The sequence below is a fragment of the Apus apus genome, chromosome 4 (genome assembly GCF_020740795.1).
Source record: "Apus apus isolate bApuApu2 chromosome 4, bApuApu2.pri.cur, whole genome shotgun sequence".
Classification (NCBI taxonomy): Eukaryota; Metazoa; Chordata; class Aves; order Apodiformes; family Apodidae; genus Apus; species Apus apus.
The window spans coordinates 110,720,195-110,742,556 of NC_067285.1; the positions used below are offsets into that span (position 1 = coordinate 110,720,195).

The 22,362-nt window shown below is 39.5% G+C and overlaps 1 non-coding gene across 1 annotated transcript; it reads left to right on the forward strand.

Annotated features, from left to right (window-relative positions):
- The first annotated feature begins 12,987 nt into the window (after positions 1 to 12,987).
- TRNAM-CAU (transfer RNA methionine (anticodon CAU)) lies at positions 12,988 to 13,059 on the forward strand. The gene has a single exon. It is a non-coding gene; the product is annotated as a tRNA-Met (tRNA).
- The last annotated feature ends 9,303 nt before the right edge of the window (positions 13,060 to 22,362 follow it).

Below are 22,362 nucleotides of genomic sequence, written 5' to 3' on the forward strand. Positions count from 1 at the left end.
GGAGCACTAGTGAGTCACTGAAAGGTACTGTGGGCTGGTGACATAGGTAGAACAGTGACTACAGGTGAGAGAAAATCTATCCATCAAAATGGTTAAGGCAGCAGGAATCATTTCCCTTAAGTAATGCAAAATAGATGGGTGGACATAAAAAACCTACACAGGCTACAACCACTTACACAGAAATTACAAGTTATCAGAGAATGTCCCTGTGTGTATTTTGAACATGTGGCATTAACAACCAAGCGCAAAGCCTTCCTATGCCTCACACCTGCTGCACTTTGTACAACCATATCAGCATTTCTCAAGCTGGAAGAAGTCATTTGTGGACTTGCCTGCAACTTCACATTTGTGCAGTGTTCATGTGTTTTTACAATTTATTTTTTTTATCCCTTTGTACTGATTTGATTAGTTTCATCCTTCTAAGGGCTACCCTTTTATTTTTCTTCTGTCTTCCTTTGGCAAACCAGATATTAACTGATTAACTCTCTTTCTCAAAGGCTGTTCAAGCATACTATAATATGGTATAGCACATTGATAGCTGCTTTTTCTGGATTGCCTCTTCCCTGGGGCATGTATCGTTTATATATATATATACACACACACACGTGTATATATATATATACACACATAGATATAACTCTAAACTACTCCATTGTATGGATTTCTTTATGATGAGATAGTTTTGCATTTTTTGTGATATGCATATCAAAAAATATAAAACCAGAAGAAAAGTAATATAGTTTTATATTTTTTTAATGTTGTCTTTTGCCCACTTTATCTGTGTAAATAGAGAAATAATATTAGCCCTGTACCTGTTAAGGAATTCAAGTTAGGAAGGGGCAGAGTAGAGATAGTTGTCCTTAAGATCTTACAAGACATGTTTCCTTAACTCTGGAATGTAAGCAGGATACATGATTACAGTAGGCAAATTGAAAAATAGGGTACCTAGATGGTATTGTGAGAGGAAGAGGTGGAAGCAATTTTAAATTAGTACCCCTAAGTTCTGGGAATTACTTACTTCATTATATTATATTGCTGTTTATGGCACAATCTGTTTATTAAATACTCTAAAATGCAAAGGGTTCTGCCACGATCCAGGTGTTTTCAGAATTCAAGGTAAGTATTAAAAGTTTGCTCATTGATTTGCAGGGTCAAACATAAATATCCTACGAGTTATTTTCGAGGTCTCTATTTTAATGTTTGGTTCGTAGAACCTATTTGAAGGTTTAAGCAGATTTCACATCTGGCTTGTTCCCAGTTCCAGGTTTTTAAAGGATTGACCGAAGCAATAGCCACCGTATCCATCAAGAGCAGAATGAAGGGAACCTGTGCCATACTCTGTTGTGAAAACTGTTTTTGTGCTCTGTAAAGACATACTCTCATACTTCCTTTTCTATGAGAGCATTAATGAGGTCTCTTTCTTACGCCATCTTTTTGAGAAACTTGCACAACCTTATGCACTGACCCCAACTTCCTCAGCTGCCCATTGCAGGACAGGACTGAGTGTAACACACAGCAAAAACAATGAGGTGGAGATTGAGAAGGGGGAGCAGAAATGTTGCAGTGGACTCTGGGGAGAAAGTCTTTTCCTACATGTCTGTTAAATTGTGTTTTGTGCTGTGTGGTTTTTTTCTTGATGCCAGACTCAGTAATCAGAAGTCTGTGTTGATTGGCAATAACTTAAGTAAAACTCCCTAGTCAAGATTGTTTTCCTTGTGACAAGCTTATAAGGAGTGTCCATACCTTCCTTTAAATATAACTATTAACTCCAGGCTTTCTGTGTAATTCCAGGACAAGTTCCAAGGCATTTATATCTTGCAGACATTTCACTTTGTCCAGGGATGTCTTTTGGAGACTGGGTTAAAGCAGCTGGACCCTTCAGGTCTTGTATTACAGATCAGTAAAATGGCTTGCAAACTTTCTCATTATTTGATTGGGTTAACTCTGCTGCTAGACCTGCTTTTCACTTAACTGGACCTGTTATGTTCTTTATTTTTTTTAATTAATGAATTATTCCCATGATATAGCAGAATATTGTTAATTTCATTAAAATAATTTTTTTTAACCTGGAATCTTAATATATATAAGTTAGTTCAGCAATGGCAAACTTCAGCTGGCTCGCTAGAGATGATGCTGGGGACTTGAGATGTTCCCTTCTTTGCTCTCATTAGTTTTCTGCATGCCATGATGATTCATGAATTGCAGTGGTTGACAGAAGGCGTAAATTACAGGTTCTTTATCACTATATTGCATAAATTTGTTTTCATACTCTTTGGCAGATGCACATCTAAAACTTCATCTATAAAAGATATTGGAAAAAATTGTGTCTTCTAACTAGGAAGATGTTCAGTGTAGTAGCAGGAAGACTGACTTCTTGGTGTCTGGTTCTTTGGATGGTTATTCATGAAATCATAGAATGGTTTAGATTGGAAAAGACCTTTAAGATCATGAAGTACAATCATTAACCTAACTCTACCAAGTCCACTGTTAAACCATGTCGCTAAGCACCAAGTCTATACTGATTTTTTAAATATATCCAGGGATGGTGACTCCAGCACTTCTCTGGGCATCCTGTTCCAGTGCTTGATGGCCCTTTCTGTGAATGTATTTTTCCTAATATCCAGCCTAAACATCCCCTGGTACAACTTGAGGCCATTTCCTCTTGTCCTATTGCTTCTTATTTATGATAAGACATTGGCACTTGCCTCTGTACAGCCTCCTTTCAGGTAGTTGTAGAGAGTAATAAGGTCTCCCCTCAGCCTCCTTTTCTCCAGACTAAATAGCCCCAACTCCCTCAGCCACTCCTCATAAGACCTGTTCTCCAGACCATTTACCAGTTCAATTACACTTCTCTATACCTGCTTCAGCAACTTGATGTCCTTCTTACACTGTGGCATCCAAAACTGAACACTGTACTTGAGGTGTGGCCTCACCAGTGCTGAATACAGGGTACAGTCACCTCTCCAGACCTGCTGGACCCACTCTTCCAGAAGCAGGCTAGGATGCTTTTGGACTTCTTGGCCACCTGGGCACATGCTGACTCATAGTCATTTGGCTGTCATTACTCATAGTCATTTGGCTGTCATTTGACATCCCCAGGTCTTTCTGCTGAGCAACTTTCTAGCCACTCTTGCCCACGCCTGTAGCATTGCATGGGGTTGTTGTGGCCCAAGTGCAGGACTTTGCACTTGGCCTTTTTGAAGCCCATATGACTGGCCTCAGCTCATTGATCCAACCTATCCAAATCCCTCTGAAGGACCTTCCTACCCTCAAGCAGATCAACACTCCCACTTGGTGTTGTCTGCAGGTTTATGGAGGGTACTCTCAATCTCTTTGTTAAGGTTGTTGATACAGATATTAAACAGTAGTGGTCCCAACACTGAGCCCTGGGGAACACCACTTGTGACAGCCACCAACTGGATTTAACTCCATTCACTGCCACTCTCTGGGCCTGGTCATCCAGCAAGTGTTTGATCCAGCAGAGCAAACACCTGGTCAGGCGTAGGGCAGCCAGTTTTTCCATAAGAGTGGTGTGGGGAACAGTATCAAAGGCTTTACTGGATGTAGTCCAGGTAGACTACATCCACAGCCTTTCTGTCATCCGCCAAGCAGGTCACTGTGTCATAGAAACAGATGAGGTTCATTAAGCAGGACTAGACCTTCATGAGCCCATGCTGGCTGGGACTGATCACCTGGTTGTCCTGTAAATGGTGTGTTATGGCACTCAAGATGATCGTCTTCATGACCTTCCCTGCCACTGACTTCAGACTGACATATTTGTAGTTCCCTGGATCCTCCTTCTAGCCCTTCTTGTAGATGGGGTTCACATTTGCCAATCTTCAGTCTCCTGGGACCTCCCCAGTTAGCCAGCACTGCAGGTAAATCATGAAGAGTGGTTTGGTAAGTACATCCACCAACTCCTTCAGCAAAATACAAGATCCACTGCAGTTTCCTTTTCATTCTCTTTGCTTCTGCATTTTGCCTGTCCATCTAAACCTGCTGCAGATCACTCCACAGGCTTGCATCTAAATGAACCATTGCTTTATAGAAAGTCATCTGAGTGGTGGAACACATCTTATGGAGTAGCCCATCTAGAAGATAATTATATTTGATATCTCATATTTAGCCTCCCTCTATAGTCAGTAGCTCTCACTGAAATGTGTGTGAACAGGGAGTGTTTAGCTTATTTCAAAATCATGTCAGTTATGCAGGCAAGTCCTGGAAGTTCTGGGACCAGCCAGAGTTAAAAATAAATGCAGCCAGACAAGCCAAATGATTGCTGGAGTCCTCTTGCTCCTGGGGTTCCTGTCAAGAACAGCTCTCTTTGCCAACAAATTACCTTGCATCAGCTGATTTGTGGTAACTGATGCTTGCATTTTCTTGCCTGCCTTGTATAATTTAGGACCTTCCACTTAATCTTCCTTGCCGTGCTATAATGCAGAGTACTGACCTTGCTTTATGTTTGATTGGTACAAGGAGCTTAGGGAGCCACTCTGCCACATACCAGTTCTTCCTGAACACTAGCAAAGGGATTCAACACTGAACTGTTCTTTGCCTGTAGACAAGCTGTGTTTCATGTTCTATACTTTTTTTAGGTCAGCCCTGATAAATTAGATTTAATTTTTTTTTTCATTGTCCTTTTAATTTGTTTCTGAAAGATTCTCTGCTTGTTGAGTGTGGCATCAAATGAGGACATAACATTTATTTAACTTTATTGTAAAATTCAGTTATAGGAACATCTAGATGTTTTTAATACATAGCAGTTTTCTCTCTTAAATGGTGTCCACTAATAAGGCATTGTGGCTTTGCTCAGTAAAGGGAATCTGTCAGCAGAAGTCATTGAGACACTGGAAGCAATGGAATGTGGCTTCTGCTTTTTAAGTCTTAAAACTCAATGATGGTCAGGATGATAACCTGATAACTGCTCGCTCCTAGGTTAGACAGCAAGTAATATTTCTATTTTATTTTACTTCTCAGTTCCTCGTGACTTTCATCTGTTTGTTTTGGGTTTTTTTCATATTTTCTAGCAAGTGTTCAAGATTCCCATCCATGAGCCATTGCAGGAAGGGCACCCTGATTGAAAATTTGATAAACTACTCCTTGTAATATGATTTAGCTTTCCAAATGTTCTTCATTCTCCCTGCATTTCTCCTCAGTTGCTCCATATGTTCATTTTCTGTCATCACCAGCTGTAAGAAGTGTTTTTGGCTCTTGACTTCAAGTAATGTCCAGTGACAAGCATTGTCTTCTAGGCTGCATGTTTATTAAATTACAATATTTTTTACTTTTCTGTGCTGGTAATGCAGTTTGTTGACCCATCTGGCTCGGTAGCTGAATATTCTATTGTTCCTGAGATAGGAATACTGTCTTCAGTAATCTCTAACTTGATTTAGAAAGGGCTTGTTTGCTTTACTAATTTTTCTTTTGCTCATTTTTTAAAATTTCTAAATCTCACTGTCATTCCAGTATTGGACAGTACCAGGAAGGCAGTCTAGGAGAGATCCTGTAAGTCCTTCCTCTGAGTTGTTACGAGACAATGTGTACATTAACTGTTTTTATCATTTTTGGCAACAAGAAGGAAATTAGGTCTTTTGTTATTGTACTGCAACAGGTGAGTGTTGAATTGCTGACTCTTCAGTCTCTTGTGCCTGAGGTTACCTTATGGGGTAGCCAGATCCTAGCCTAAAGGTTGCCTAGATTCTTGGCTCCCTTACTACAGCACCATTTCCAGCAGTTCAAATGTTACTGGTGGGGAAGTGGAGCAAACTGCAAGATCATTCACATGAAGGGAAAGAGGGATATTAAGTATTGGAATAAAAAGCTGGTTTGAAATGCAGATACTTGCTTATGCTGAAGATTCTTCTGTAGCTAATTCGAACCAGAGACTATATATTCAATTTCAAAAATCCAGAGAGTGTCCTTACCACTAAGCTGTTGAGTTCTCTGAAATATGGGCCATAAATGGAACAAATGTAAATGTTCCTCTGGGCAGCTTCAGATAATTAGCTGAATTGAATGCCTTTCTTCTTGTTTGAACAAGAAATTTCACCCTCAAGTGCTCCCCATCTGTGCTATTAAGGGCATTCTGTACATGCCATGAAAGACTTGCTGGTGTCCCAGTTGTTACAACACTCATCTGGGATAGGGGAGACTGGTTCAAGCCTCTGCAGTAAATGAGGCTGAGAACGGGCATTAATATGTCCCCCATATTGTGGTAAATGCTCTAAGTGCTTCTTCTGAAATAGGCATTTATTTCAACCTTAAAAGAGCTTAAATGTATCTCTCTGCGGACTAAGAAAATGTTCACAGCCTTGGAAAGTAATTTATCATCCAACTAGACATCTGAACAATCTGCCTCTCCATTCTGACTAGAAAAAATGATCTGAATAGTTGGTGTGGGCTGGAGTTTCCAAACATGATGAGCAAGGCTAATTCAAATGCCTTAACCTTTCAGTTCAGGAACTTACTCCTCTTTGTTTGGTGGGAGTCCAGTGCCCCTCTTGAATTTACTGTGTTAATAGTATTGATTCAGCTGAGTATGGTTAGTGCCACAGGTGCCATCTTACTCATGAGTGCATCTAAAACACAAGTTCAAGGGAGGGAGTTCCTGTGCTAGGAAGAACAATTACTTACTGTTGAATTTGTACCCTTTCATAAGAGAACTTCCAAAGGTAGGATCAAAACAAGAAAGGATTTTTAGGTTGGCAAGAAGCAGACAACCCAATAGCAAGTCAATTATTTTAACCACTACTGCAGAGTTTATTTTTCTTCTTCAGTGCTAAATATGTCAAGTGGCAGGCTTTCTGCAGATTCCATTAACTCCTTTTAAATGGTGTCATGAGCAGAAGGGGAGGTCAAGAAAAAAAATAGCAATTGAAAGCTGTCTTAGCTCAAAGCTCCAGGTAAAAGCATGTTACAGATGAGAAACTCTATATATAGTGTCTTCAGATTACTGAGAAAAGTAGTAAGGAGGACAGAAGGAAGCAATCCTGACTTTTCTGTTAAGTGAAGTCTTGTTTTAGTAACCAAATCTTTATCCATGTCTGTGTCTAATCACAGAATCACAGAATTATCTTGGTTGGAAAAGATCTTAAAGTTCACTGAGTCCAACCATCAACCTGACACTGGCAAGTTCTTAACTAAACCATAGTGCCAAGTACTACATCTATGGCTGTGTTAACTCCAACTGTAAAATGTCAGAAGGATGATGACCCCTTTTTTTAAGGGAAAATCAAACCTGTTAAACACTGGCAAGGATTATTACATTCTTTAATTTTACAGCAGGTAGGTAAAGACTCAGTTAACTAGGGGAAAAAAATTAGCAGCTTCTAAGGAATATTCACTAAAGCTATTTGGCATTTTCTGACAACTCATGTTAAACAGCTTGTGGTACTGGATAGCTGGAACTTTGCAAAGAGATGTGCTAGTTTTGATGGAAGCCTCCCTGGATGACCTCTCATTGCAGATTAATACTAGAACAACCTATTTCACAGCTGGTGCAGCACTGTGACCAGAGATTCAGCAGATGCAGATTTACCAAGAATTAAGTGCAAGGATAGATACAATCCAAAGATTACAAACTTGTCTGTAGGAAATGAACCAGAGGGAGCTGGAGTCTAAAACAGTTGTGTAAACATAGTCATTTATAATTCTATTTTTAGATAGAGAAATATTTTTAGGAACCTCATTAAATCTGCAAACTAACAAGATTATGTATGTTGAAATAAATATTTAAAGACATTTATTTGTTCATGCATGTACTAGAATACTGTGTAATAGCCAAAACCAGATTGTTTGAGGCATAATGCAAGTGTTTCTTGTGCCAGAAACAGCATTAACAAAGTTGAACAAGTGAGTCTTGCAAGCCAATTACTTTACACATGGGGAATGAGTGAGAGATTAAGTTACTTCCTCAAAATTATGCCAGAGTAACCTTGGTGCTAATCAAACTAAATATGAAAGCACCAACTCTGCAGCAGGTTCATCCTTGGCTCAGTAGATTTCTAAACCAGCAAGTGATAAGAAACAGTGCTCACATCCCATGCTTGCTTGTTTATTGTGTTTCTCAGAGGGGAAAAAAAAATAAATCCATGTTTCACACCTCTGCAAGTCAGGAAATTGGAAAAAAAAAAGCCACTATTTTGGCTTAACCTTTCCTATAAAAAAATTCAAAAAGCATTCAGTATTGATCTCTATTTCTTAAAGTTATTTCAAAACAAAAACTTACTGCAAACTGAAAAGACTTCCTTTTCATCCCTCTTTGAAAAGAATTGAAACCATCCGGCAGTTTTGGGACTTCTTTTTTAGTCTATATCTTAAAAGAATTAGTCAATACTACCATCTAATAATTTCAGTTCTGAGAGTTTTGGGGGGAGTGAGTGGAGAAAGAAATAGCATTTATCAAGCTGTTGGCACTCATGTGCTATTCAAACCATTTGTAATAATACACCTTAGTCTGAGAGAAACTCAGTTTTTTCCCTGTCCTGTGTAGTCACCTGATGTAACCTTCTCAGTTTTTAGGCAACCAGAAAAATCAAAGCTTTCCCTTTATATATCTTTTGTCTGAGAAGTAAGAGTGCAAGTTGTTCAGCACAAGCCCGTTAGCCTCTTGGTTGGTATTGAGTTGCAGACATCTACAACTGAAAGTTTTAAGCACTAAAAATCAGAAACAACTGTATAATAAATATGTATTTAGAAAGATCTGAAATATGTCTAACTTCTCCAGGCACTGTTACAACTACTAGAATTCCTTCCAGTGAGCTGTATCCAGATTTTAATCTCAAGAAAGACTAGTTTAAATTTGAAAACTTTATTTCAAGATGTCAGAATTTAATAAGAATTAAAAATAGGAGATTAAAAGCTTCATTCATGAATGCACTTAGGAACAAAATGGTTTTCTTGATTTTTTGGGAGGGGAATAAGAGTTAGCCATGTTCCAGTTGAAGTAATTGATTGAGTTAGTTGGATTGCTAACTGACAAAAGAGATGCAAGGTGGAAACTGTCTTATTATTGGATTGATTAGAACGTAAAAGTACTAGACTTCATAGGATAGAACAAACAATTTAAAAACAATGGGGACCTAAATTAAAAGTTGAAATCTAGCAACATTAGGCCCTTAATTATATGATAAGAAAAATATTACTGTATGTTCTTTCTATCAAAACATTTTTAAATGGAAGATCAGCAGATAACTAAGTCAATGCTGCTTTTTAAATTAAACTAAGTCCAATGAAGTTGGACTGGACTAGTCAGGGAAAAAGGGAAGGGAAAAATAAATCCCTATTGGTATATTGCTAAGTGAATGCAAATTTGTTACTTTCTAATTCAGTGTTTTTAAAGCAGAAGGGGGTTTTGAGACAACAATTTAATGTTATGGCATGTTCCAGAGATGCTGGGTGGCATTTTACATAAATTGTTAGTATTGGTTTTGTACGTTGAGTGTGTGAATGTGTTGTTGTCTGCCTGTGTGAGCAGCATCCTTCTCCTTGTCTGTAACTTCTGAGCTTGTTGGTTTATTTCTGCCAACGGGGAGAATGAGAATTAAAAAAAAAAAAATTAAATCCACATATTTTCTTAAGAAAAGCTTAAAAGTTGTTGAATTAATAGCAGGGATCACTTCAGATCTATAGTACAGTACCTGGCACTTCCACTTTTTATTAGAAAAGAAGGTATTTTGGGGAAGGAGGGGAAGTGAGGGAAGGATTTGGACAGAGATGGTCAGTGTCCTGACAGCATGCAGAACTTCCATCAGGTCTTCCACAGGGGTAATTCCCTAGTGACTCATTCACAGGAAAAGAGAGAGAGGCTTAGTCATTTCCAGAGCTTGTGAAACTTGCTTCTGTGGTGACATGAGGTGGAAATGCTGTGTCTTCAGAAGCCACCTTCCCTCATCTCTGCTTAGATTAATGCCAATCGTTTGAGAGTTTGAGCTCTGCGAAGTGTTTCTCCTGGAGTTCAGTTCCAGGGGTGCTACAATGCAGGTCTTAAAATATTTTCCCATTGTTCATTTGGAACTTACCTGACACTTTGCATGCTGGGCAGTCATTGATCATGAATTTTCCCAAGGATTTTCATGTGTGTCATTGCAACATAGCTGGGTATATGGCATAAAAACTACTCTTAATGAGCACTAAATGGGAAGATGACCTAGAATGGGAGCTAGTAGAAAGAGAAGGATTTCCTCTTATTACAGCAAATGTTCAGTTTATCCTTACTATTTTTATCCACTGCTTATGTAAATAGGAAATGTCTATTAAGATTGTAAAGACAAGAATTTAAGGTTGTAACAATATGGGTAAAGCCCTGCTGTTTAAGATGGGCCGATGGCTTTCATGCTGTGCAAGTAAAGCTGTGCTATCTGATGTATATTTTTAAGCTCTATCCATAAAAATCTGCTCCCCTGCAGTTACCACAAAAATTATTTTTCTTATTGCATCATTTCAACCTGGGATATAAGGCACTTGAAAAAACTGGAGGCATGGGAATAAAATTATTTGTATTGGGCTTGGTGTTCCTGTTTTATCAGGACACTAATGGGAATTTGGAGAAAAAGGAAGTTATGCAGGAACTGCTTTCATATTGACACAAATTTATATATTCCAATAATGAAAAATGTTAATAAAATAATTCCATAATAAAAATTTCACTTAGCACACAGAATGTACTGCTGGGTATTTTTATGAAATGAGTATACCAGTTACTCGTCACTGATGTGCACTGCAGCTTATTAATGTGGGGGTTTTGGTCTGATTCCCTGAAGGAACAAGACATACATATATGCTTCCTTTACAATAAGAACTTCTGGATTTGACTTATGTCAACCAAATTTAGTAGAGGTGTTAAAGGCAAGATGTTCCTACAGCCTTTTTGTAGCTAGGCAAGTATATAACAGACCATACTCATGGCCTTCACTTCACTACAAAAAAGGTCATGCAACTATCTAATCACTTTATTAGAAATCAGGAAACATGCTGGTTGATAAGTAGTTATTACTGTCCCAATAATTAGAAAATCTTAAATTAGATTTTACATATTATTAAGCATATGAATAACCAATGCTGGAATACAAAATTAGGAAAACAAGCTTCAAAAATACTCTTTATTAATATGAAATAATGGGAAAAGTACTGAAAATAGTGTCAACGTTGGTAGCTTAAAAGGAAGGTTATCACAGGGAGTCAAGAAGTGGAAACACAAGTAGTAGAGTCATCAGGGGGTTGGAAGGGACCTCTGAGGATCATCTAGTCCTGCTAGAGCAGGATCACCTACAGCAGATCACAGAGGAGTATTTCCAGGAGGCTTCAGAATGTCTCCAGAAAAGGAGACAAGTGATTAAATGTTACAGAGTAGGTGTGTAACAAAGCTGTCTTTTCAGAGGAAAAGAGAAGCTTGAAACGTGTGATATTTGGACACCTACCTCAACATGTTTTCTCCAAAAGTGGTTGTTTCAGGAAAACCAGAAGAATCAAGCTGTGATATATAATGCTCTCCCTGCTTAAACATAAATGTTCTCCCTGCTTGCAGCCATTTTTTAAGTCAAGTTCTTCCAGAGAACATAGTTTGTGTTTGTAGGAATCCTCACCAAACTTTTTGTACAAACCTTGTACAATCTCTGTTGCAGTCTTTGTAAGCTTCTAACATCTATAGCCTTCTCTGGAAGGGATTCCTCAGCTCAGGTTATACACAGAAGGCATACCTTAAATATGTTTCATACATTTCATTTCTAATTCTTCCAGTTAACTTTGGTTCATCTGTAGTTGTTAGTCCTTCCATAAAGGAGCCAGCAGCAGTCTCTATTCTTCTCCTAGTCACTCATTATTTTATATCTTTTTGTTATATTTTATTTACTGCCTCAGTTATCTTGTTCCAGTATAAGATGGAATATTGACACCATAGCTCTGATACATCTTCATTGTTTACATCTGCTATTATTCCTGGGATAGCAGACTATACCCAGGTAGTTTTTGAGATAAAAGTATGCTCTTAATTTCTATACTGGTATAATACTGTTCCCTGGTCCTTTTCTTATTGATGATGATCTTAATTTTCTGTGGACACTATTAGTAGTCTAAATCCAAGAGTTCATTCTTCAGCTAGAAAAAATACTTCTGTATCAAATTTAATTTTTAAGTTTCCCTAGTTTCCTTTTATTTTTCAATGCTGTTTGAGGCTGTGGCAGGGAGAAAGGAATGGGATATTTTTGCCCTCCAAAGTTACATTTACTACCAATGTAGTAATTGTAGCTTAAAAAACAAAACAAACCCTCTAAATAAATTAATTGTTCTGATGATGTCAAAATGTTTTTTAAGTTTCTACTATAATATAGTATAATATATAGTGTAATATAAAATAAGTTATCACAATCACAGAATCATTCTGGTTGGAAAAGACCTTTAAGGTCACGGAGTCCAACCATTAGCTCAGCGGCGTGCAGGGCTAACCCATGTCCCCAAGCATCACCTCTACATGTTGCTGGGGGTTTAACATCTGTAGGGTTGGCATTTCAGCTGCCTGCCAGTGGTGGATTATCCTTCCAGTGAAGAAATTGTTCCTAATACCCAGTCTAAACCTCCCCTGGGACAACTAGAGTCCATTTCCTCTTGTCCTATCACTTGCAAGGTGGGAGAAGAGACCAACCCCCTCCTTGCTACAACCACCTTTCAGCCAGTTGTCGAGAGCAACGAGGTCTCCCCTCAGCTCCTCTTCTCCAGCCTGAACAGCCCCACTTCCCTCAGATGTTCCTCATGAGGTTTGTTCTCCAGCCCCTTCACTAGCTTGGTAGCTCTTCTCTGGGCACGCTGCGGCACCTCGATGTCTGCCTTGCAGTGCGGGGCGCAGAACGGAACCCAGTGCTGGCGGTGCGGGTCACCAGTGCCGAGCACAGCGGACGGTCCCTGCCCCCGGGCGCTGCTGCCGGTGCGAGCCCGGGGCTGTGGGAGCTGTACCTCTGATGGCCACTTGGGCACCCTGCGCAGCACCTGCCAGGCAGCAGAGTGGCGCAGCGGAAGCGTGCTGGGCCCATAACCCAGAGGTCGATGGATCGAAACCATCCTCTGCTAGTTAGAATTTTTTTTTTTTTTCCGCCCCTCCAGCTGTGTTTTTGAGGGAGCTGGCAGCACTAAACCGCTTTGCAGCATTTATCACCAGTCCTGGCTAACCGGGGAGGTCCCAGTAGACTGGAAACTGGCAAATGTGACCCCCATCTACAAGAAGGGCTGGAAGGAGGAGCGAGGGAACTAGACTGACAGGCCTGTCCATCTGGCCTCGGTGCTAGGGAAGGTCATGGAGCAAATCATCTTGGGTGCCATTATGTGGCATTTGCGAGACAGCCCGGGCATCAGGCTCAGTCAGCATGGGTTAATGAAAGGCAGGTCCAGCTTGATGAACCTGATCTCCTCTTATGCAAAGGTAGATGTCAAAGTCTGTGGATGTTGTTGGCCTGGACTTTAGTAAAGCCTTTGATGGCCTTTCCCACAGCATTCCCTTGGAGAAACTGGCTACATATATGGCTTAGACTGGTGTACTCTTCACTGGGTTGCACTGAGGTCAGAATGACAGGTCTGAAATTTCCTGGATCCTCTTTCTGGCCCTTCTACATGGGGATCACATTTGCCAATTTCCAATCGACTGGGACCTCCTCAGTTAGGCAGGACTGGTGGTAAATGATGGAAAGCACTTTTGCCAGCTCCCTCAGTATCCTTGGGTGGATTCCGTGTGGCCCCATAGAACTGTGTATATCTAAGTGGTGCAACAGGTCACTAACCATCTTGGATTATGGGGGCTTCAGTCTGCTCCCCAAGCAGCTTTCCAGCCACTCTTCCCTAAGCCTGTAGTGCTGAGTGGGCATGTTGTGATCCAAGTGCAGTATCCAGCACTTCTCTCTTGGTACGGTTGAAGCATTTTCCCTTTTTTCGTCATTCTCTTTAAATCTAGGGGCAAAAAAAATACCCCAACACATCATTGTGCATTATACATAGCTGGCACCTGAGAAACACACAAGCCCTCAGCACAGAATACAGGAACACCTTGTAATTTAGAGGTTTTTAAACATCTGTACCAAATAAACTCCATTTTAGGTACTTAAGAGGTGACAGTGATCTCTAAAGTAGTTAAAGTTTGGGAATAGATGAGGTACCAGAGGACTGATGAAAAGAGAATTTGCTGTTGATCTTTTAAAACAGAGAAGAGGGAGAAAATCTTGGGAGTCATGGATTGATCAATTTCGGGTTACTTCTCAAAAAAAAAATAAATAGAAAAATAAGCTTCTAATATCACTAACAAGAAAACAAGGAGATGAAGAACAGTTACGGATTTAGGTCAATTGATCCAGTTTCCTTCTACAGCAAACATAACAAGTGCTGTAGACAAAGGAGAGTGTGTGAAGCAGCAGTTGTATTAGCAGCAGTTTTCACCTTTTAGTAAATAATAATGATTTTAGTAAATCTTTTTGCCTGACATTCTTATAAGCAGCCCAGGGATCCATACCCTAAATATACCATCCATATACCATATACCCTAAATATAATTTGAAATATGCCAAGATGTCTTGAAAAACATATGGAGAGTATTTATTATCAAAACAGAAGAATATATTAAGAGAAGTTTCCTGGAGTTCATGGATTGGATATCAGTCAATACTGTAGTCAGTTTTTTAGAAGATAGATCATAGTGTCTGGATGTTAGATTTCATGGCTGCAGAAAGAAAGAACACAAGTCCAAGTGATTTTTGCCAGTTTTAAGAGGCAGACTGAAAATATTTAAAGGCTGCTGTTCACTACAGAAAAATGCCAGGTTTTACTCTGATACATAAATAAGGAGTCAAAATATTCAAGAGGGGAAACAGCCAGTGAACGTGTAAGACTTAATCCTCTCTGACAGTGTTCTGGTTTGGGGAGCTGTATTTCAAGAAGGTCATAGAACTGAGTCTGGGAAAGAATAGAGGTCTGGAGACCATCAACTATGAGGAGGGACAGAGCGGCTTGAGGCTGCTGTGATTAAAAAAGGTGATGAAGAATATAAAACCATCAGTAGTTCAGAAAAGTGGGGTTGGGGAATAGTATGAGGGTGCTCTCTTTCCATATCCACTTTTTTATGGGATTTTTCCAACCCATGTGTCACTGACTCCTATTAGAAATAAAATATTATGATAGTTGGCCCTTTGGTCTGGCACAGTCTGGTCATGTAGATGTTTCTGTGCTCTCAGAAGAGAGTTAGTGGGGTGGGGAGCAATAGGTGTAGTATCTTCTGTATGTGGCCGTACAGAAGAAGAGTATTTTCCCTGCTCATCAGGTGTTGATTGCAAAGCACTGACTTTAACTCAGTGGCTAGGGAAACTCATTAGGTAATCCTAGGAGGGGAGGGACCACTAAAAATGAAGGACTAGTGCAATGAACTGCCTAAAGATGTGCAGCTTTGCCAATTTTGGAAGATTTTTAAGAACAGGATAGAAAAATACTTCTCATCAAGAACTGCAGGTGTAATTGATCCTGCTTTGCAGGAGGATGAACAGGATTTCTTGAGTCCCTTTAATCCCACCAGTCTGTGGTGAATCTTGCCCTCAGTCTCAGAGAGAATAGATCATAGACTGTGTAATCAAAATCTTAACTTTTAGGGGATTTTCAGGGAGATAACTGAGTGATGACTTGTCTAATATGTCTCTGGTCATCATGCCAGTTCGCAGTAGGATCAGCAAAGAGCTCAGTTCCCCTTTTGACATCAAAATGGATAGGTGTATTTTTCAAAGTTGAGTTGTTGGATACCAAGCTCTGTTGATTAATCTTAGTCTCAGGACGAGAAGTGTTTGAGGCTAAGTAATTTTACAGTCAGACATGAAGTGTTACAACTTGCTGAATTATAATCTCTTTCTCTTCTTAAATGTAAAAACAATGAGGAGTGTTAAGTTCTGCATCATCTCTCATAGTGGAATAATACTGGGGTTAACACTCTGCTTATAAATTCCAATTTTCTTCCAAAATCTGCATCACATATAAATTAAATATTTTTAAAAACCCAAATTAAATTAAATTTCTCTCCTTTTTCTTGAAAATTTCTGCCTATACTTATATTTCAAGTGAGCCAAAGGCAAATAATAAGGTTGAAGATGTATGTTAGTTAACACACCTGTGTTAGCAGAGTGCAAAAATGTACACTTCAGTGCATCATAGAATCTCACAGCCAAAGAGTGTCAGCAGGAGAATACTTCAGATTAGTTCTGTAGGTTCTTAACGGTGCAAATGTGAATTTGGTGTTTGCTTTGCATTTTATTACCCCCAGAAGATTAAATAATATTACTACTTTTTGGAAGGCAGAGATTTTATTATAAAACCTGCAGAGAAAATAAACATAATAATATTTACCTAGGGCCTGCTCTAACTCACATGAAAGCTGAGAAAAAAAGCTTTTGTTCTCTCTGCTGAAAGTAGGCTTATTACATATATTTTAGTAATTTTCTCAGTCAATTAAAGCTGGACTACTATGACCCCTAGGGGGACTCATCATCAAGGTCCAGTTCAGGTGAATGTGTCCCTGCTGGATTTCCACTCATTCTGCCAAGTTTGGCTCTGTGGAACAGCTACTGATGTAGCTACCTTTGTTTTTCTCATGTCATGTTTTATCTGCCCTAAATCATGCTATATCATTTGCTTGCATTTATTTAAAATTTTGTGAATGTGAATCTTGCCTCTTACTGATAGACTAGAAGGACATCTTCACCTTTCCAACCTGGGGGAGAGGGCTTTAAACTAAATTTGCTGGTGGAGGGGAACCTCAATCCATCCCACTTGTACCAGTTTGATGCAAATGCCAGCAGTAGATGCCCAGAGCCTGGAAAAGGATCACAGGTCAGCAGGAGAGCACCTGACTTGCAGCACAAAGGAATTCTAGCCACTCCAGCCAGTAAGTCAGCTTCATCATGGGCCCATCTTCAGTGCCTCCATACAAATGCTGGAAGCGTGGGGAATAAGCAAGGAGTTAGACACGTGTGTGCCTGCAGGGCTGTGATCTTACTGGCATCATGGAGACATGGTGGGATGGCTCCTGTTACTGGAGTGTTGGAATGGAACGATACATGGAAGGTCAGGCAGGGAAGATGAGGAGGGAGTGTCACCAGAGCAGATCAGAGTCATAGCTCAGATAGCAGTTACAATACATGATCACTGCCTTATTTTCTAATAGACTGTCCTGTGCTTCATGGTTCAGTGTAATAGAATGTGGTCTTTCACTTAGGATCAAACTGAACAATCACATCTCTGTACTGTGCAGGAATGGTTACCAAGTGCAGTCCCTTACAGCTGACCAGAATAATTAGGACTGACCACTTTAGTGGGAATGCTGTAAAAAGTAATGTCTTGAGGAAATATGTCAGGGGATAGCAAACTCAGCAGAAGGAACTTTGATGTTGCATTTGAAATACAGTTGTAATCTGTAAAACTATATGACAGTAAAAATATGAGTACAAACTGCAACACTTCAGAAAGTAGATGGCTGGCCTACCTCTCAGCAGAATTTTTCATAAGTTTTCTCATTTATTCAGCTAGACTAAAATGTTTCTTTGCTAAAATGATCTGTCTGCACAATATAAAAAATACTAGGGAAAACTTTTCCAGAAGGAGAGAGTGGCTTTCAAGAAGTTTGTTCTTTTCCTGAAATTGAATTCTGCAGGGCTTCAAATCTTCACATGCCCTTGTCTAATCTGAAAGGGGCGAACATGTTTAGCTCACTAATGTGGTAGGTGATTCTCTGTTACCAAGTTAACCTGAAGTAATAAAATGCATGCCAGATTGCCCACAGGTGCTCTCCATTCCCTTGCCTGACCCTTGTAAATGTCAGTTCTTCACTGGCTGAATAGAGAGGCAAGGACACTTGGCACAGAATTCCCAAGGGAGTTTATTGTTCTCTCATTTAACTGTGGGCAGAGCAGTTTCCCAGCCTCATGCATGGGGGACTCTGACAGAGAGAAAAGCCAAATTCATATATGCTACAGTGCATTTGTGGAGACTGATCAAATAACATGTTAGGGGGTGGGCTGATTGGTTCCTATTGCTCATGTAATCACAGAATCACTGAACTACTGAGGTTGGAAAAGACCTCTGAGATTACCAAGTCAAACCGATTAACTAACATCACCACATCAGCTAGAGTATGGCACTAAGTGCCACATCCAGCCTTCGCTTGAACACCTCTAGGGATGGTGCCTCCACCACTTCCCTGGGCAGTCCATTCCAATGTCTGATCACCCCTTCTGTGAAGAAGTGTTTCCTGATATCCAACCTAAGTCTCCCCTGGTGCAGCTTCAGGCCAGGCCCTCTTGTTCTGTCACTAGTTGCCTGGGAGAAGAGCCCAGTATGTACTTGCCAGTACAGCTTGTCCTGTGCAGATTGTGTGGATATATGGCCAATAGTGTGTTAATCTTCAGTGTTATAAACCAGTCTTGCATGCACACGGCGGGGTTTATTGTGGATTCGGGTTGGTCACTGTTCTGGCCGTGGCTGTGTGCCTGGTTTCATTGAAGGGTAAATCTTCTATTGTTTTGTCATTGCTATGGGGTGTTCTCAGCTGATAAGAGCTGGCTCAGCGTGGGCCTTCATCTGAGATAGAAGCTCATAGTCTCTCAGGTAGCATTTGTTTTTCTAAATAAGTTACTTTGCAGTTGAGTTAGCAACTTGTCTTTCACATCCTCAAGATAAGCACTTCTGGCTGAATTTGACACTACCACCCCTCATATCCCATCTTCACCCCACCACCCCAAAAAACCCTAAGAAGACAAGAAAACAAAAAAGCCCAAGCCCACACAAAAGCAAAACTACCACCAAAACACCTTCAAGTGTATAGCTGCTGTTTGGGAGCCAGAATCCTTTCAGGTAGACTACAAATCTAATTTTCTCCTAGCCTTGAGAAATACATAAGGAAATAGTAAAAAACAAAAACAAACAGACAAAAACAAACCCTTTGTCTCAGTTCTTCAGATTCTTCAAAGAGCTTTTGGAGAGCCTTGCCTACCAGACAGAGATGCATGATAAAGACGGTTTGAGTAGAATTCAGAAACAATCCTGACAGAGGACAGGCTTAAGCTTCTTCTCATGTTCTATTAAAACTACAAATAAAGTTTTAGAAGTCTCTGAGGAGTGTTGGAATATATCTTTGCACATCAAAAACTGAGCTTTCTAATCCCAAAAGGCATGAGTTAATCTAAAACCTGTTAACATGTGTGAGAGGAACTATCCCCACTAAGAGATATGAACTGTCTTTCAAGTTAGTCAGTATTTTACTGCAAGAGAAACACCAACCATTCCCCTCTTCTTAGAAAGCCAAGGATTTCAGTTTAGTAGTACACTAAGGTTTAACTCCTGCAGGATCTTTTGATGCAAGGACCATGTTAGCCTGGAATGTATGAAAATCAGACTTGTACCCTTTTATGTCAAAAACAAGAGAGCTGTAAGACACGTTTTAAGCTATAGTAAAGATGAAAGTGGTGAGTTGATCCTGGGTCTTCTGTTTCACTGCTGTCACCTTGTTGACTAAACTGCAGGTAGGAACAATTCTCAGCTACTGTCAGACACTAGCTATGTAGAAATCTAGATCTGAGTAGCTCCTGTAAATGCCATCTACGTTAAAAGACAGAAATGGGCTTTCATGCACTGTTGTAAGACAGGGAGACTTATACCCTTAAGTACCTCTTTTTCCTTTGAATAAAAGGACAGCCAGGAAAGTTTACCTCAAATATAAACCAACTACTTGGGTCAAATTCTACTAAATTGGCCTGAAAAAAAAACACGTTTCTACATCTGTTTCTGTATTTCATGGAGACTTCTCTATGAAAATGTTATGTGTCTTTGAAGTGAGTCACATGCCCTCCTGTGGATGTGGTTGTCCAGTGTTGTGATGGTGAGTGCATTCTAGAGACAGGCAATAGGGACCACCTTGGTAAGGTGATTGAAATGTGTTACACTTAGCAACATATAGCAACTGCAACTTCTATTTGTATTGTGGGTTTGGTATGTTTTGTATCAATGTGCTCAATCGGAAATCTCATGTAAGGTCAACTGTTTTCAAAAAAGTAAATTACATCCTCCATGTGTGGAATATCTAAAAGAACCTGGTTAGAGTGTTGGGCTCTTAACACTCATAATAGCAAGGTTATCAGGAGAGTCAGTTTGTTTCTGCAAAATGCATGCAGTCATTTAAACATAGATGCTACAGCTTTATGTAAGGATTGTAATGTTCAGATTCTGTGGCTTGTGTTGGAGGTCATAGATTAGATAAGAAAGGACATTTTTTAAAAAATTGGTGAACAATGTTCTTTGTAAATAAGTCCTCTTAAGCATATGTAGCCTATATAATCGTTATTTTTCTGTCCCCATTATTACTCACTGAATATCTTAGAGCTCTTTGTCCTTGCAGTATCCTTCATCTAAAGAAAAAACAAATTCTTCTTTACAGACTAGCATGTCAGGCACATAGTAGTTATGTCCATGTATGTGGGAAAAACCTGAGCCTGTTCAGGTGTTAACAAGCAGTATTACCTCATTAACAAGGCACTCCAATCTGTCACAATTTAGCCATGATACAGGGTTTGGATTGTCAGTGTACAGGGTTTGAATTGTCAGTGTACAACATTGCATTTTGTTATATTTGAGCTAGTTCAATGTTCTTGCAAAACTCTGCAGAGGGCATTCATCATGTCACTTGCTAGAGATACCAGTGGATACCTGTCGTGCAAGAGAATCTGAATGAAGGTCCCTCTAGCTCTAAGCTCTCCTTCCTCTTCCACCAGGCATTCTGCTGTCATTTAATACACAGTAATTTGAGGTGCAAACACTTTTTTTTTTTTTTTCCAGAGCATTTTCATGAAAGAACACGCTTCCTGATGGGAATAAGTAATGATGGCAATTTGGAGACAGTTATGTAATTGGGTTTTTGTTTAAAATATTTTCACATTGCTTTTTGTGAGCGTAGAATTACTATTGGCATATTTTCTGCTTAATAGGTAATTCTTCAAGACATTGCCTAACCAATTAGACAACCAGTTATGCATCTCCTGAGAGCAATAACAGTATAAGTAATGGAAACCACCAGGTACGATGCTGAAAATGGACTGCTAACTATTCCTTACTGCTCCTTCAAAATTGCTCAAGGTGGTAGAGTGGATGCATTTTTCCTTGCTAACAGAAGGACAAAATTACTTCATTTATTATTATTCTTTTCTAAGCATAGCTAGTGAGCATTCTTGTTGAGGAACATAATGGTTTAGAGACATTATTGTCGTATTGTAACCACCTACTGTGTGCCTTCCCACCTGTTTTATACAGCTTTAACAATTTCTTGCTGGTTTGTGTGTGAAATGTTCTTATTTTTAAGTTTTAATCTAATGCAAAAGGTGCATTCTCTTCCATGATATCAAATAAAGGCAGAGTTTGTCTAGTGATATCAAATGGAGAATTTTGACCTTAAATATTCATTAAAATGTCTATCTGCTTGCCTGGTTCCAGTCCACTCTCCCATATGCAGGGATGTTATATGAAGGGGGGTCAAAGAATTAATCATTGTCTAGGGCAGTTAAAAGGAACACTTGGCCTGTTTCTAGAATACTGTAGTCTGGAAAGGATTCATCTGTGCAGCTGCTGAATCAGTGGTTTACATCCTGTAGCAGGAATTATTGTAGGTGCTAACAGCACTTTGCCAAAAGTGCTGTTACCTGCTCTTTAGTTTCAGAACCCTAAAATAACAGTGTTACAGAGGAATTCTGTTAGTCCATGGGAGCTCATTCTTACAAATGATCACCTCTTAAACCCTCTTAAATTATGGCTCTTCAGAACTGGCCCTCATTTGAATGACTTGGACCAGAGGTGTCTTTCAACCAGCACTTTTTTTAAGCTGTTATAATTTCTAAGTGCATGGGTATGCATAAAATACTTGGAGGTTTTACAAGTAAAGAGTAAGTGGATTTCTGGACTGAAAGAGTTTCCTAAAGGAGATTAATACCTGCAGTGGGAGGAACAGGTTTAGTAGTGGTTTCTGTAAGAAAGACACTTGACAAAATAACTAGAGGTGAGGAGCAGAAAAGTACTTGAAGAAGAGGAGGGTATGAATAGATAAGGCGTAGATACAAGGCAGCTTTCTATCCTAAGAACAGAAGTAATCTCACCACACAATAGAGTAGCTATCTAAAGGTTATAATACTAAGTTAGTTTCCTGGACTCTCTCTTCAATTAATGGACAGATAATATTTTAGAGGACAACTTGTCCTGTGTTAAAACAGTGATAAGTTGGGATAGTCACTGATAAATCACAAGATTTATTAGCATCACAGTAATATTTTCAGTTACAGACTTTTTTCCTTCACAGTGATATCCGTGCCAAGTATT